Source organism: Thamnophis sirtalis, unplaced genomic scaffold (genome assembly GCF_051295495.1).
Source record: "Thamnophis sirtalis isolate CommonGarterSnake01/CBP01778 unplaced genomic scaffold, rThaSir2_p1.2 scaffold_3, whole genome shotgun sequence".
Lineage (NCBI taxonomy): Eukaryota > Metazoa > Chordata > Lepidosauria > Squamata > Natricidae > Thamnophis > Thamnophis sirtalis.
In genome coordinates, this window is record NW_028261383.1 from 30,204,874 (window position 1) to 30,217,667 (window position 12,794).

The 12,794-nt window shown below is 43.7% G+C and overlaps 2 non-coding genes across 2 annotated transcripts; one reads left to right on the forward strand and one right to left on the reverse strand.

Annotated features, from left to right (window-relative positions):
• Window positions 1-334: 334 nt before the first annotated feature.
• Window positions 335-407, reverse strand: TRNAA-AGC (transfer RNA alanine (anticodon AGC)). The gene has a single exon. It is a non-coding gene; the product is annotated as a tRNA-Ala (tRNA).
• Window positions 408-704: 297 nt separating this feature from the next.
• On the forward strand, window positions 705-777 carry TRNAA-AGC (transfer RNA alanine (anticodon AGC)). The gene has a single exon. It is a non-coding gene; the product is annotated as a tRNA-Ala (tRNA).
• Window positions 778-12,794: the final 12,017 nt, after the last annotated feature.

Here is a 12,794-nt window from a genome sequence, read left to right on the forward strand (position 1 = left end):
AATATATTAAAGTGATCCGATAAACTGGCAAAATGAGGTATATGTTCCTCTAGGAGAATGCTGGCACTGATCCCATTACTTCTTACACTTAAAGCAAGTGCTCTATCATTTCAGCTGATTGCACCACATCCCAGCAATGCCTGTAAATTTTATCTGGAGAAGATGGGCATCAGATCCACCATCTTCTGCAAGCAAAACAAGAGTTTATATATTGCCACTAGTGCCCAAGTGACTGCCTGGATGCTTTGCAACAGTGTAGAAATTTAGGATAATATGCACAATTTGCCTGGAAGAGGATTTTCTGTATGGAAGCCAAAAGAGAATAGAGATTGACTGGAGAATGCAGGCATCGATCCTGCTACCTCTTGCATGCTAAGCAAGTGCTCTACCATTTGAGCTAATTCCCCAGACATAAGGTAACTTTCACCCACTCAACTGCAAGGATTTAGGATAAGATTCAGGAGCTGAGGACATGAAATTATAATATTATTATCTATCGGAGAAAAATCCAAATCCAAAAACACTAGAGAATTCCTGGAAGCCTGGCACTCTGACAAATCAGCCATCCACAGGCACATACACATAAACAACATCTACATATATACCATCAAGGACCTTTCATCTTCCAGTGTCTGGATAAATCCTTCCAGTTCACACAAAAAAAGGGAGGAAGGCATAAAGATCCTTCCACGTTAAAGCCAAGTGGGGAATTAGCTCAAATGGTAGAGCGCTCGCTTAGCATGCGAGAGGTAGCAGGATCAATGCCTGCATTCTCCAGTCAGTCTCTTTACTTTTGGCTTCCATTCCGAAAATCCTCAAGCACACAAATTCTGCATATTTTCCTAAACTAGGAATTATTGGCAATGCTAAAGTAAGGACAGGCCCCGTCTGTCTGCACATCATCAAGATGAAGAGCGAGAAGAGGAATTCTGGGAGTTGTAGTCCACAAGTCTTAAAGCTGTCAAGTTTGAACACCCCTGGGTTATTTTTTTCTAAAGGGTTAAGAGTGCAAGGGTCTTTTAACTTGACAGCTTTAAGACTTGCACACTTCAATGCCAGAGTTCCTGAGCCAACATTTTGGTTGCTGAGCAAGAGCGTTGTTAAGTGAGTTTTACATTTTACAAGTTGGCCATGCCCACCCAGTCACATGGCTGGCAAGCCACTCCCACCTAGTCACATGGTTGGCAAGCCACTCCTACAAAGCAGGCCACACCTACAGAAGAGGTTCTAAAAAAATTTGAAACCCACCACTGCATCACGGATATAGATCAATAAGTGACATTCCTGTTTTTTCTTCATTTTTTGTTACATTGCTTTTAGTGTTTCTGCTTTTGGTTATTGTTATTAGCCACTCAGAGTCATGTGGCAAAGAATGGATGGCACCCACACAGAAAATCGTATACAGAATCACAGGAGTGGAGTCGTGGATCTTGGGAAAGATGATAAAATCAACCAAAATCCTGCCTAGAAAAGGTGGGCATTGATCTCATCGTCTCTCACAAGACTTTAGCATTGCCAGTAATTCCTAGTTAAAATAAAATATTAAAATATTTTTAGCTCAGGATTGAAGTGTGGGGTCCTTGGTGGTTTCTGAACTTGCCATTTGTTTTCTTGCAGACATTTTATTACCCAAACTAGGTAACATCATGAGCGCTATTATAACTACAGACATTATAATACACCTTGTGTTCTTTTATAGTGTACAAGCTGAGCCTTCACACTGAACAACTTCTGTTCCCCTCGTCCCCACCAACCTCGTCAGCTTAATTTTATTTACGATCAGTCTTCCCTAACTCCAATATCAGAAGAACAGGCCCTGCCCAAGCCTAGCTAGAGCCACTTATCCCTCTTTGACTGGCCTTCCTAAGAGGTTCATCCACAATAAAAGGGGAGATGAACAGGTCTGTGTGGAAAGATCCAAACTGGATCCTAGGGAGTTTCCCTCTTGTTGAGTCTCATCCTGTCTGTCAAGCAGAGAATCTGAGCAAGAATGAAAAGGGTACTTCTCTGTGGGATCATCTTACTGCTTTATTTCACTTTGGGTAAGTGGTGGGATTCAAACATTTTTACCACCAGTTCTGAGAGTGTGGCTTTGTGGGCATGGCAGGGGAAAGATACTGTAAAATCGCCATTCCCTCCCCACTCTTGGGAGAAGATTACTGCAAAATCCTCATTCTTCCCCACCCCACTTATCAGCTTTCCAACTCCGTTCTCCAGTTCAGGGCATCAAAAGAAGATCAGCTGTGAGGCAGTAGGGGCAGAGCCAGCCTCTTTGCCGGTTCTCCAAACTAATCAAAATTTCTGCTACCGGTTCTCCAGAACTTATCAGAACTAGCTGAATACCACCTCTGTAATGGATCTTACCAGCCCTTAGAAAGTACACACACAAACACATATACACACACATGGCATTATAGTAAATGCTTCCCTGTACACTTTGGAAAAGCTTTCAATTCAACCTCTTCTAGAAGGTCACTAAAAATGGAGTCAACTGGACCTCTGTCAGGAGGCCATTCTAGAAAGACTGACCAATGATGGAGAAGCAGCACCTGTAGACTTTGTTCCTCCTGATCTTCTAATAACATGGGACAACCAGCTGCTTCTCCTGGTCAGGGTTTTCTTTAGTGGAGGGATGTAGTCCTACTGGTGCACATGAAAAGCTTTATAGACCAAAGCCAGCTCTTTTAATTGCACCATATAACTAACAGAAAGCTACATCAAGACACACAAAGTGGGTAGAACAATGCAAAACCCATGAGCCCTGGGGCCAGAGACTTTTAGACTTGTTGAGGTATCCAGGGGTCTTTCAAGGGAGTGCTATATCTCAGGACAAGACGTTGAGAACAAGCTCACTGATGTTTCTTCAATAACATCCCACGAGGAACATTTTATCTGTTCGTAATCTCAGTTAATAATGTCTATTCCAAACAGATGTTATGGGCACTTTCTCTTGGTTCAGCGTTCCCTGCATTTTCCATTATTCTCCACCTAGTAGTAGAGCTCCAGCAAGAAGTGAAGGCCAACCTATTCTTCATTTTATTTAGTGTACGGCATTGGGCCAGTGTAAGCTCTTGATGGGCATTCGGATACAATGTGATGGATATTTTGTCAAGGAGTGGTAGAGACAAGACCCCATTTCCTGGCCCGACACCAAAGGATTAAGGAAAACAGTCAAACACAGAGACAGTTTGATCTCAAAGCCGGAGCTGACACACCATGTTGAGTATGGATCAGGGGTGAAATCCAGCAGGATCTGACAAGTTCTGGAGAAATGGTAGCAGAAATTTTGAGTAGTTTGGAGAACCGGCAAATGTCACCTCTGGTTGGCCCAGAGTAGGGTGGGAATGGAGATTTTGCAGTATCCTTCCCCTGCCACTCCACCAAGCCACACCATGCCCGCCAAGTCACCCCCACAGAACCGGTAGTAAAAAAAAAAAAACAACTGGTATGGACCCTGTTCTGAGTTGGCCAATGCTGGAAAGCAGACTCTTCTTCCACACAATATTGTATGCTATGGTTTTTAAGCTTCATTAGAAACTGGCCTCAATATGTCCTGTTAGAATCAGCACCTGATATCCGTTGCCATGTATTTAGAGAGCCAGGAGTTCTACAAAGATGTCTGGCTGCCAACTGTCATTAACTGCCAATTGTTCAATGCAGTTGGGCTGCCATTTGTTGCTAGTCTTTTGGTTCACACTATCATGCTATCCAGGGTGCACCACGAGGAGGCGAACTAGTATCACACCCCATTCTCCATTGACAAGCTGTTATGGTGGTGATACACATAGTTTCTGAGAGCCAGGACACTTTGAATTCAATCTTCTAAATGCAGGTCTAAATTAACCTTGCAAACAACAGTTATTTTATCTGGCTCCCAGGGTCCTTGGCTGGGAACAGCTGGCTGGGCTCATTCAACAGGTCTTCAGTTCCCTTCCCTGAATCTTTGTGTTTCTCCTGAGATCCTCTTGGCAAAGAAAGAATTCCCTGACTCACACTTTTCTTTTTCCCTTTAAGGTGGTGTTTTTCTGGGAGTCAATGCTTGATGTGCTGGAGGTTTAGACATTTGGAAATGTAACACAACTCTATTGTTGGCCACTGAAATTCAAGTTCTAAATTGTTGTGACAGTGACAGGTGTAATGGGAAGCGTGCATCTTTTCTGAGTGTGACAAGCCTGCTTTGGGGTGATGAGGAAAGTCAGCCTGCTGTTCCTTCAACTCTGCAGCTTTCTCCTACCTTGATCTTGAAGAAATCACTACTATCTTACTACCCATTTGGGGCATATTAAGATTTACCTTTCCTGTCTTATTTTGTTCCTTATACTCATGTAATCCAGGTCACTTGGAAGTAAACCCATCAAGTGCACAGTGACTGTGTGTGATGAGCTATGGTTCAACACAACTTGGAAATACCGACAGGGAAAACCTATGGTTGTCCACCTGAGAAACATTGCAAATACAACAATAAATGTGTATTTTGACCAATATTGTTCTACTACTTCTCTTCCATACTTTACTCAGTGTATCAGCAGCTTCCTTCCTTCATTCATTTGTAATCTTCAGATCGTGCTTACACTTGTAAAATACTATAGTGGAAATAGATTTTTGTGTTCAGTGCAATAAAGTTATACATTTTTGACATCCCTGACCTGTTGTGACTGAAATTCGTAGGGTTTCTCAACTCTCTTGAACCCACATCATTTGTTGCCAACATTGCCAAAGTTGTAAGTGATCTTTGGAATTCAGAGATTATCCCTACTGATCTCTCTTCCTTTTCACAGAGACAGATCAGTGGGTTGTTTCCTGGGTCAAGCCCCTCAAAGAATCAGATTGATCAAGTGAATTCTATGATTGCTTCAAACCAGAGGTGTCAAACTCAAGGCCTGGGGGCCAAATCCAGCCTGAAGGGTGCTTAGATCTGGCCCACAGAGATGCTCTGGAAACAGTGAAGGACTGGACCACAGTGCCTCTGGCAGAGAAAACAGAGCTCTGGGGGGCTGCACGCCACCCTCCAAAGCTTCATTTTTGCTGGCAGAGGATTGCAGGAGGCCATCACAGCCAGAAATGGAGCTCAGGAGCCCGTTTTGTTGGCAGAGGATTGCAGGAGGCCATGGCAGCTGAAAATGGAGCCCGGGAGACATTTTTGCTGGCAGAGGATTGTAGGAGGCCATCATAGCCAAAAATGGAATTTGGGAGTCCATTTTTGGTAGCAGAGCGCTTGGGCCCCCACAGGCACCCCAATATGAGTGATGTCGAGCTGGCCACATCCACCCTGGCCACACCCAGCCTGGCCACACCCACCCTGGCCCCCTGAGGTCAAACCCAACCCTGATGCAGCCCTCAATGAAATCGAGTTTGACACCCCTGCTCCAAACCATCAGATGCCTTGGTGATTTGAAGGGTCAAACATATCAAATATGCATAAATAAAATTCCTGCTACTTTAGCTATTTTAGCTATGATACATATTGAAATTGCAGCGAAAAGCTTGAAATCAAAGATAGAAGTAGTCCTACACATACCGGTATTGGTAGAATTTTCCTCTGAAAACATGATCATACTGTCTCTAAAATATAAGAATGCTGTGTTTTCTGTCATCCAATGTTCTCTAAAGTTGCACCAGATATTTTAAAAATGATGATGAAAAAATAAGACTCTGACATTATAAATTCAGTGTAAAACAAGCTACAAAAGAAGGAATAGGACAACACGAAAAGTATCATCAAATTAGCAGCAATACTGCTACCAAATAATGCTACTTTCATCTGGCACCAAAGACCCCTGTCTAAGGAGCATGCATTAAGGGATGGTGCCACCATCAAATATACCTCCCCACTTGTAAATAGTCTCTTTGTTAAGGAAGGGTGCATACAGGACATGCCAGAATAACCTCAGGGTCTGATTTACGGCAGAAAACTTCTATAGGCAACGATGGATATTCTCAGTCACCCAGATGATGGTTTCCCAAACTTGTCACCTAAGTTGCTATCTTGTAGCAGTCATTTTTTTCCAGTATCCTGACAGCTTCAGTAGTTGGAATGCAGGTGAAGAGGGAAGTCACATCATAGGAAACCATGGTCTCATTCAGGTCCAGTTTTCGTTTCCAAACCTTGCTGGTGAAGTCCTGTGAATTGTTGATGTCATGGGTGGTGTTGCCAACTAGAGGAGCTAAATGTCAGAGTCCCAAACAGCATCCAAAAGTAAATCAGAGTCCAAGGCAAAGTATTCCTCAAAGTTCCAATTTATTAAGAGAACCATGTTGGCACATCTGGGAAAACCCGAATCTGAAAGCTTTTACCCACTCAGTTGAAAGTTCAAGATCTTGCCCACACACCCACAAGTCCATCACATGGTCCAATCTCCCACTACCATGCTGGCAGTTTTACCCACCCAGTTCTGGTCATGTGCAGAGACAAAGGATGACCTTGGCTTTCTAGAAAGAATTTTGTTTTGGCTACATAGTATGTGACTCCTTACAATCCCCCCTCCCATTTTCCCACAATAGAAAAGGCATAGTAAAATAATAGAAAGTGTGGCAGGCCAAAGATCTGGCTGCAGGCCTGACACTAATAAGTTGTTTAGAGTAAAGTTAGTAAAATCTTTATTATGGTCAAAGACCAGCAATACACATTAGTTTTTACACTATATTAAAAAATACTAACATTAAAATATAATTAAAAAGTATTGACATTAAAAGTGGATAACAACATAATGGTCCAAAAATTGTTAGAGGTATGTCCAGATAATTGGTACAAAATGGTACTATACTTCTGTAGCCAATTTTTTTCTTATGGACATTGCAACAGCACAGAACTTTGCCACTGCATACGTGGTAACTGGGTTAGTGTCCTGGAGGACAAAGCCTGGATAAAAATTGTCTGCCCTCCCTGGCAATCTCTCTAATAAGGGGAGAATATGTGCAGACCTACAAGCTCTGTATAGCTCGCAGTGTAATAGAACATGTGGATTATCTTCCACTTCTCCTTTACCACATATACAAACCCGTTCTGCTATAGGTGTTCTCTTATACCTGCCCTGGAGGAGTGCTGAAGGAAGAATGTTAAATCTGGCTATGAAGAAAGCTATTCTTTGTTTTGTGGAGATCAGGTCATTTAGATATCTTGCTGATTCCCACACACCTTGTTTGATTCTGTCCCTACTGTGGAGAGGCAACCTATTTAGTTCTTCTTGGAACTCCATGTCCCTCATTCTATTAATTACTACTTGCTTTGCTTGCTCAAAGCCTGGGACATTAAGAATAATGGTGAGAGCCCATAAGAGCCCAGCTTGTGATCAATTGCTTGTTTCCAGGGGGAAGGGAAATTGTCAGTCAACACTAGTGGGGACAGTCTCTCTGGAAAGAAATGCATTTTAAGCCAATAAATGATCATCATCTTCCAGGCTCTTACTCAAATTTGAGGCATGCCTGTCTCAATTCTTAACTGGGCATTTGGAGTTCCATTGGGTGCAGCTAAGATGGCTCGCAGGAATTTTGTTTGTATGGTTTCTAACAAGTCTCTCTTTGCAAGGAATAAGGTGTTTAGATGTTTTGCAATGTTGTAGGTGGCAGAGTTGATGCTGTTGACAGTTGGTCTGAGTGGATTTTGGCGAGTCCATATATGCATGGGGTGGCTTCCCCAGGATAAAGACAGTAATATTGTGGCTTATCAATGGCATTGCCCTCCAGTAGATGTTGCAAGAAATCAGTGACCTTTTTCTTTTCTTTTTTTAAAATAATTTTATTGAATGTTTAAATCTTTACAAATAGTAAAGAAGACACAAGGAAAAAACAAAATAAAACAAAACAAAACAGAGAACATACATAACAATATACAGTAATTTTACAGCTTTCTATATCGGCTTTCCTGATTAGCTTTTATAATTCTCCCTTCTGCATTGCCTTCTTATCACTGTAACCTTGTCCTATAATGTAGCAAACATAATATTGACACATAATAATATTCATTAGTTGTATTTCCATATATTTGTATTCTCTATTTTCTGTTTTGGCTTCTGATTTCTAGACACTTGTAAATTTTATTCCATACTTTATAGAAGTCCCATTCTTCTCTTTTTTTTTAGTTATATTGATATTTCATCCATTTCTGCGCATTCAAGTATTTTTCTGATTGTAGTGACCCTTTTCTTGCAACTGCTGGCAGGGTCTCTCTTCAGAGTCTCATATGTAGCAGTGTCCTTCAGAAGATTGTTCACCTTGGCCTTGTGCCAGTGGTGGTTTCAATTTCTTTTAGAACCTATTCTGTAGGTGTGGCCTGTTTTATGGGAGTGGTTTGGCAGTCATGTGACTGGGTGGGAGTGGCCAACTTGATGTCACTCACCAGGAGATGTCATGGATTGAGTAAAATGTGGTGAAGCTCACTTAACAATGCTCTTTCTTAGCAACCAAAAAATTGGGCTCAATTGTAGTCATAAGTCAAGAACTATCTCTGCCTTCCTCTGCATGGCAGCCTTGTCCTAGTAAACTATTTCTCCTTTTTGGCAATTTTCCTCTCTGTTAGAGGCACCAAAATAATCCATACAATGTAAGGTTTGATGCTGCAGCAGGCAGTTGGACTAGATGACCTCCGAGTAGCCTTCTAGCCCTAAATTGCTGTGCTGTTTTTCTTTCTTTCTGCTAACAAAGAAACCTGTCTGAGGCTCATTCCACATGTCTTTCAGATAGAGATAATGAGATAATGACCCTAGAGAAAGTTTGGCTCCATTCACAAGCCTTTTAGAAACACAATGTTCATATTGCACAAACCCCAAAACTTCAAAAACATAAAAACATATAACATATAATCATATAACCAATTTGTTCTTTCCTGCATCTTTTCAATTTAAAATTATTAAGACTTGTGGATTTCAACTCCCAGAATTCCACAGCCAGGCATGCTCAGTTCCAATTTAAAGAGACAGCATTTGTTTTTCTCCTTTGCGAAAGTTTCCTTCTTTCTTTTTCTTTTTCTTCTCCTTTCCCCTCCTTCCTCCCTCTCTCCCTGTCAGGGTTCCAAGTAACACCCCCAACAGAATCAAAACTCCAAGGCAGGTATCTCCCTCAACGCATGAATTCATTATAGATGTCATATTGGCACATCTGGGAAAACCCAAATCTGAAAGTGACGGGTTTTCCCCATGCAAAGTAAAGTCAAAGTTCCTTCCCCTCCATCCACATGTACATCACATGGTCCAATCAGGTCACTGTCCCAACTTTGGTTGACCTCCAATCATGCCTCCCCGGGTACAGGCTGAACGTCCTTGACTCCCAAAGGAAAAGACACCCCATATTATCTTCTCCTCTCCCCGCTCTTGTTCCCACAGCTTGCCCATCCACTGCTGTGGCATCCCTGAAGACTTCCCTTAAAGATGGCTGAAGGGCTGACAGGCTTTCCTCCTCCTCAGCTGATAAGAACATCCTGAAATGAGATAGGTGATGGGGGTTAGTGTTGCTGTTCCTAACCCCCCCCCCCGGGCACCCCTTAGGCTTGCTATGGAATTTCTCATGGAAGTGTCTTACTAATCTATCTGCTTTCACTTCCCAGCTCTTGATCCATGTAGCTTCAGACAAAGGATATTCCTTCCAGTGGACTAACTATTACAAGCGACCCCTGTGTAACCTGGGAGTCAATATCTTTTTAACCTCATTGTGGGTCTCACCCTGTACTACCATTGGCTGGCCAGTCCTGCAGTCTTATCTGTGAGCAAATTGCGGGCTTTAATAAACTGCTATGGAAAACCAGATGTAGTTTCCCTAACAGGTGTGGGAAACAAACTGTACAGCGATTGAGTTAATTATTTTCACTATTGAGATTGGCCCTAAAAACATAGGTTCTAGTTTCATGCTAGGCAATTTTAGCTTAAGGTATTTGGTTGATAGGTGTATGCCATCTCCCACCTGGAAGGGGGGCTGGAGAGATCAACTCCTATCCGCCTGCTTTTTGTATGCTTTTGCCACCTCAGCTAGTGCTTGTTTCATATTCTCCCAAACCAGCTTTAGCAATTCCATCCATTTGGCCAGGGTCATGGAGAATGGCGGCTCTCAAGGTAGCTCAGCCATGTGGACAAATACCATGCTGCTAGTAACCTGGAAAGGAGTCAGTCCAGTGCTACTGTGTACTACATTATTGTAAGCCACCTCCACAAAAGTCAGCAAATCCACCCAGTTATGTTGCTGGTAGTCCCCATAGCATCTCAGGTACTGTTCCACCATGGTGTTCATGCATTCCACAGCTCCATTAGTACTCAGATGGAAAGCCAAGCTAGGTCCCTGGATCAATCCTATGGACTTTAGGAACTCCCTTCAGAATGTAGCTGTGAATTGAACCTCTCGGAGAGGTTCAATGACCCTGCAGGGCACTCCTTGCAGCCAGTATATCAGCTTTATAGATAGCCTGGCCAATTTTCTGGCAGAGGGCAACCCCAAGCAGGCTATGAAGTGGGCTTGCTTTGAGAATAAGTCAATCATGGTCCAAATGATCGTATTCCCTCCACTTTGTGGGAGTTCAACTATAAAGTCCATGGCAATTTCCTCCCAGAGCCAGCAGGGGTCGGCCACTTGTTAGAGAAGCCCAGGGGGTGTTCCCTGGTCTCATCTTCATGGTTGCACATGTAGCACAGCTCTTAACATAATCTTCTACATTTGCCTTCATCTTCATCTCCAAACCACCTGATGCATCGATGTCTATGATGGCTTCTATGTCCCCCTGGGCCCCACGCACACTCACAAAGAATCGCACATGAATCTCCATACTATACCTTGGCCTGAACCCAGACTGAAAAGAGTCCAGATAACCTGTATCCAGATTGCATCCAGGGACCTCTGCATCTGAAAGCCAACCACCCTCTCAACAACCTTATCCCTCAAAAAAGGATGAAAACTCAAAGAAAGCTACCCAATACAGTCAAGTCCAAGGATGAAATGATGAGGAGGGGCAGCAACACCCCTGCCACTTTCAACAGCTGGCAGAATCCTCCCTCCCTCAAAGATTCATGAACCACCATTTGGACAGAGGCTTTAATCAACCCAGAAGGGAAATGATTCAGAATTCAGGTGGCGAAGCTTACCAATGTGAGGACCTTGTCCAATTCCTCATGATGTCCCAGCTCAAACTTTTTCCAGATAGAGTTCAGAAGTGCCTTGGTCATTTCCAGAGGACCTGGCCAGAATGGGACTAGTTTCACTTCCCCAGTTTCTTGTCCTGAGATACTGTAATATGATAGAACAAGGTGGCCAGACAGCTGGGGAATTAGCTCAAATGGTAGAGCGCTTGCTTCGCATGCGAGAGGTAGCAGGATCAATACCTGCATTCTCCAGTTAATCTCTATTTGCTTTTGGCTTCCCTACAGAAAATCCTCTTCCAGGCAAATTGTGCATATTACCCTAAATTTCTACACTGTTGCAAAGCAGTCCAGGCAGGCAGTTGGGCATTAGGGGCAATACCAAACTCTTGCTTTGCTTGCAGGAGATGGTGAGATCGATGCCCACTTTCATCAGAAAGTTTTTGGGTGGATCCATCCCAGTCCACCCTGTGTGATTCTGGCTCTTTCTTGAGAAATGATGGAGCAGAACTATTAGGATGTAGTGTGATCAGCTCAAAGGATAGAGTACCTCAGTAGTGGGTTTCAGCTCCTGTTGCAACCGGTACGCTGCAACGGGAGCCAGGCGTGCACCACGGGCACGTGCGCTATACACGCATGCGCACCCACTGCCTGTGATGCTCCAGCTGCTCAGCGGAGTGTCATGCAGATGGTGTACACTGCACGGGCATGCGCAGATGGCCCGTTTCCTTCAAATACAGGTAAGGAGTAAGGGCGGGCGGGCCCTTCAAAATACCCTTCCGGTATGGTGGCTGCTGCTTCCAGCAGGCACCGGTACACACATAGTGGGCATACGACCTGCAACCCACCATTGACTTGCTTTACATGCAAGAGATAGGAGGAGCAATGGCTGCATTCTGCTAGTCAACCTTTTGCTCCATTTTGCCTGGTTATTTGGACATTTTTAAAAAATCTCTTTAGATTCTGCATCCTGAGTTCTTGAGGTTTGGTGGGTCTAGGATAGCTGGAGCTGGGGAATTAGCTCATATGGTAGAGTGCTTGCTTTGCATGCAAGAGGTGGTGGGATCGATGCCCACATTCTCCAGTCAAATGTTTTGCTTATTTTGGCCATAATATTTGATCATTTTAATCTCCTACATTGCCATCCACGATCATTCTCATCAAATCTTCTTTTTAGATATACAGTAACCTAGCACAGGGGTGTCAAACTCAAAACCCGGGGCCTGGACCTGGCCCATGGGGTGCTTAGATATGGCCCACAGAGCTGCCCTGGAAACAGTGAAGGACTAGGCCACGGTGCCTCTGCAAGCGAAAACGGAACTCGGGAGGGCTGACCTCCCAAGCTCCATTTTTGCTGGGAGAGGGTTGAAGGAGGCCGTTCCAGCCAAAAACTGAGATTGGGAGCCTGTTTTCACTGGCAGAGCACTCAGGCCACCGTAGGTGCCCCTGACACCAGTGAGGTCAAGCTGGCCAAGCCCATCCCGGACCCCCAAGGTCAAACACAACCCTGATGTGGCCCTCAATGAAATTGAGTGTGACATCCCTGTGGTAACCCTTCATTAAACCATGGTTTAATGATTATCCCCAAGTGACTGGATCCCCACTTAACCATAGCCACCTGAGGTGGAGGGGTCTCTCTCACTGCTAATTCAGGCATCCCTCTGAAACGGTCTAGATGTATTGATTCAAAGGGCTTCCTTTGATGTAGGTAGGTTGAATTGCACTCTCAATAGGGAACAC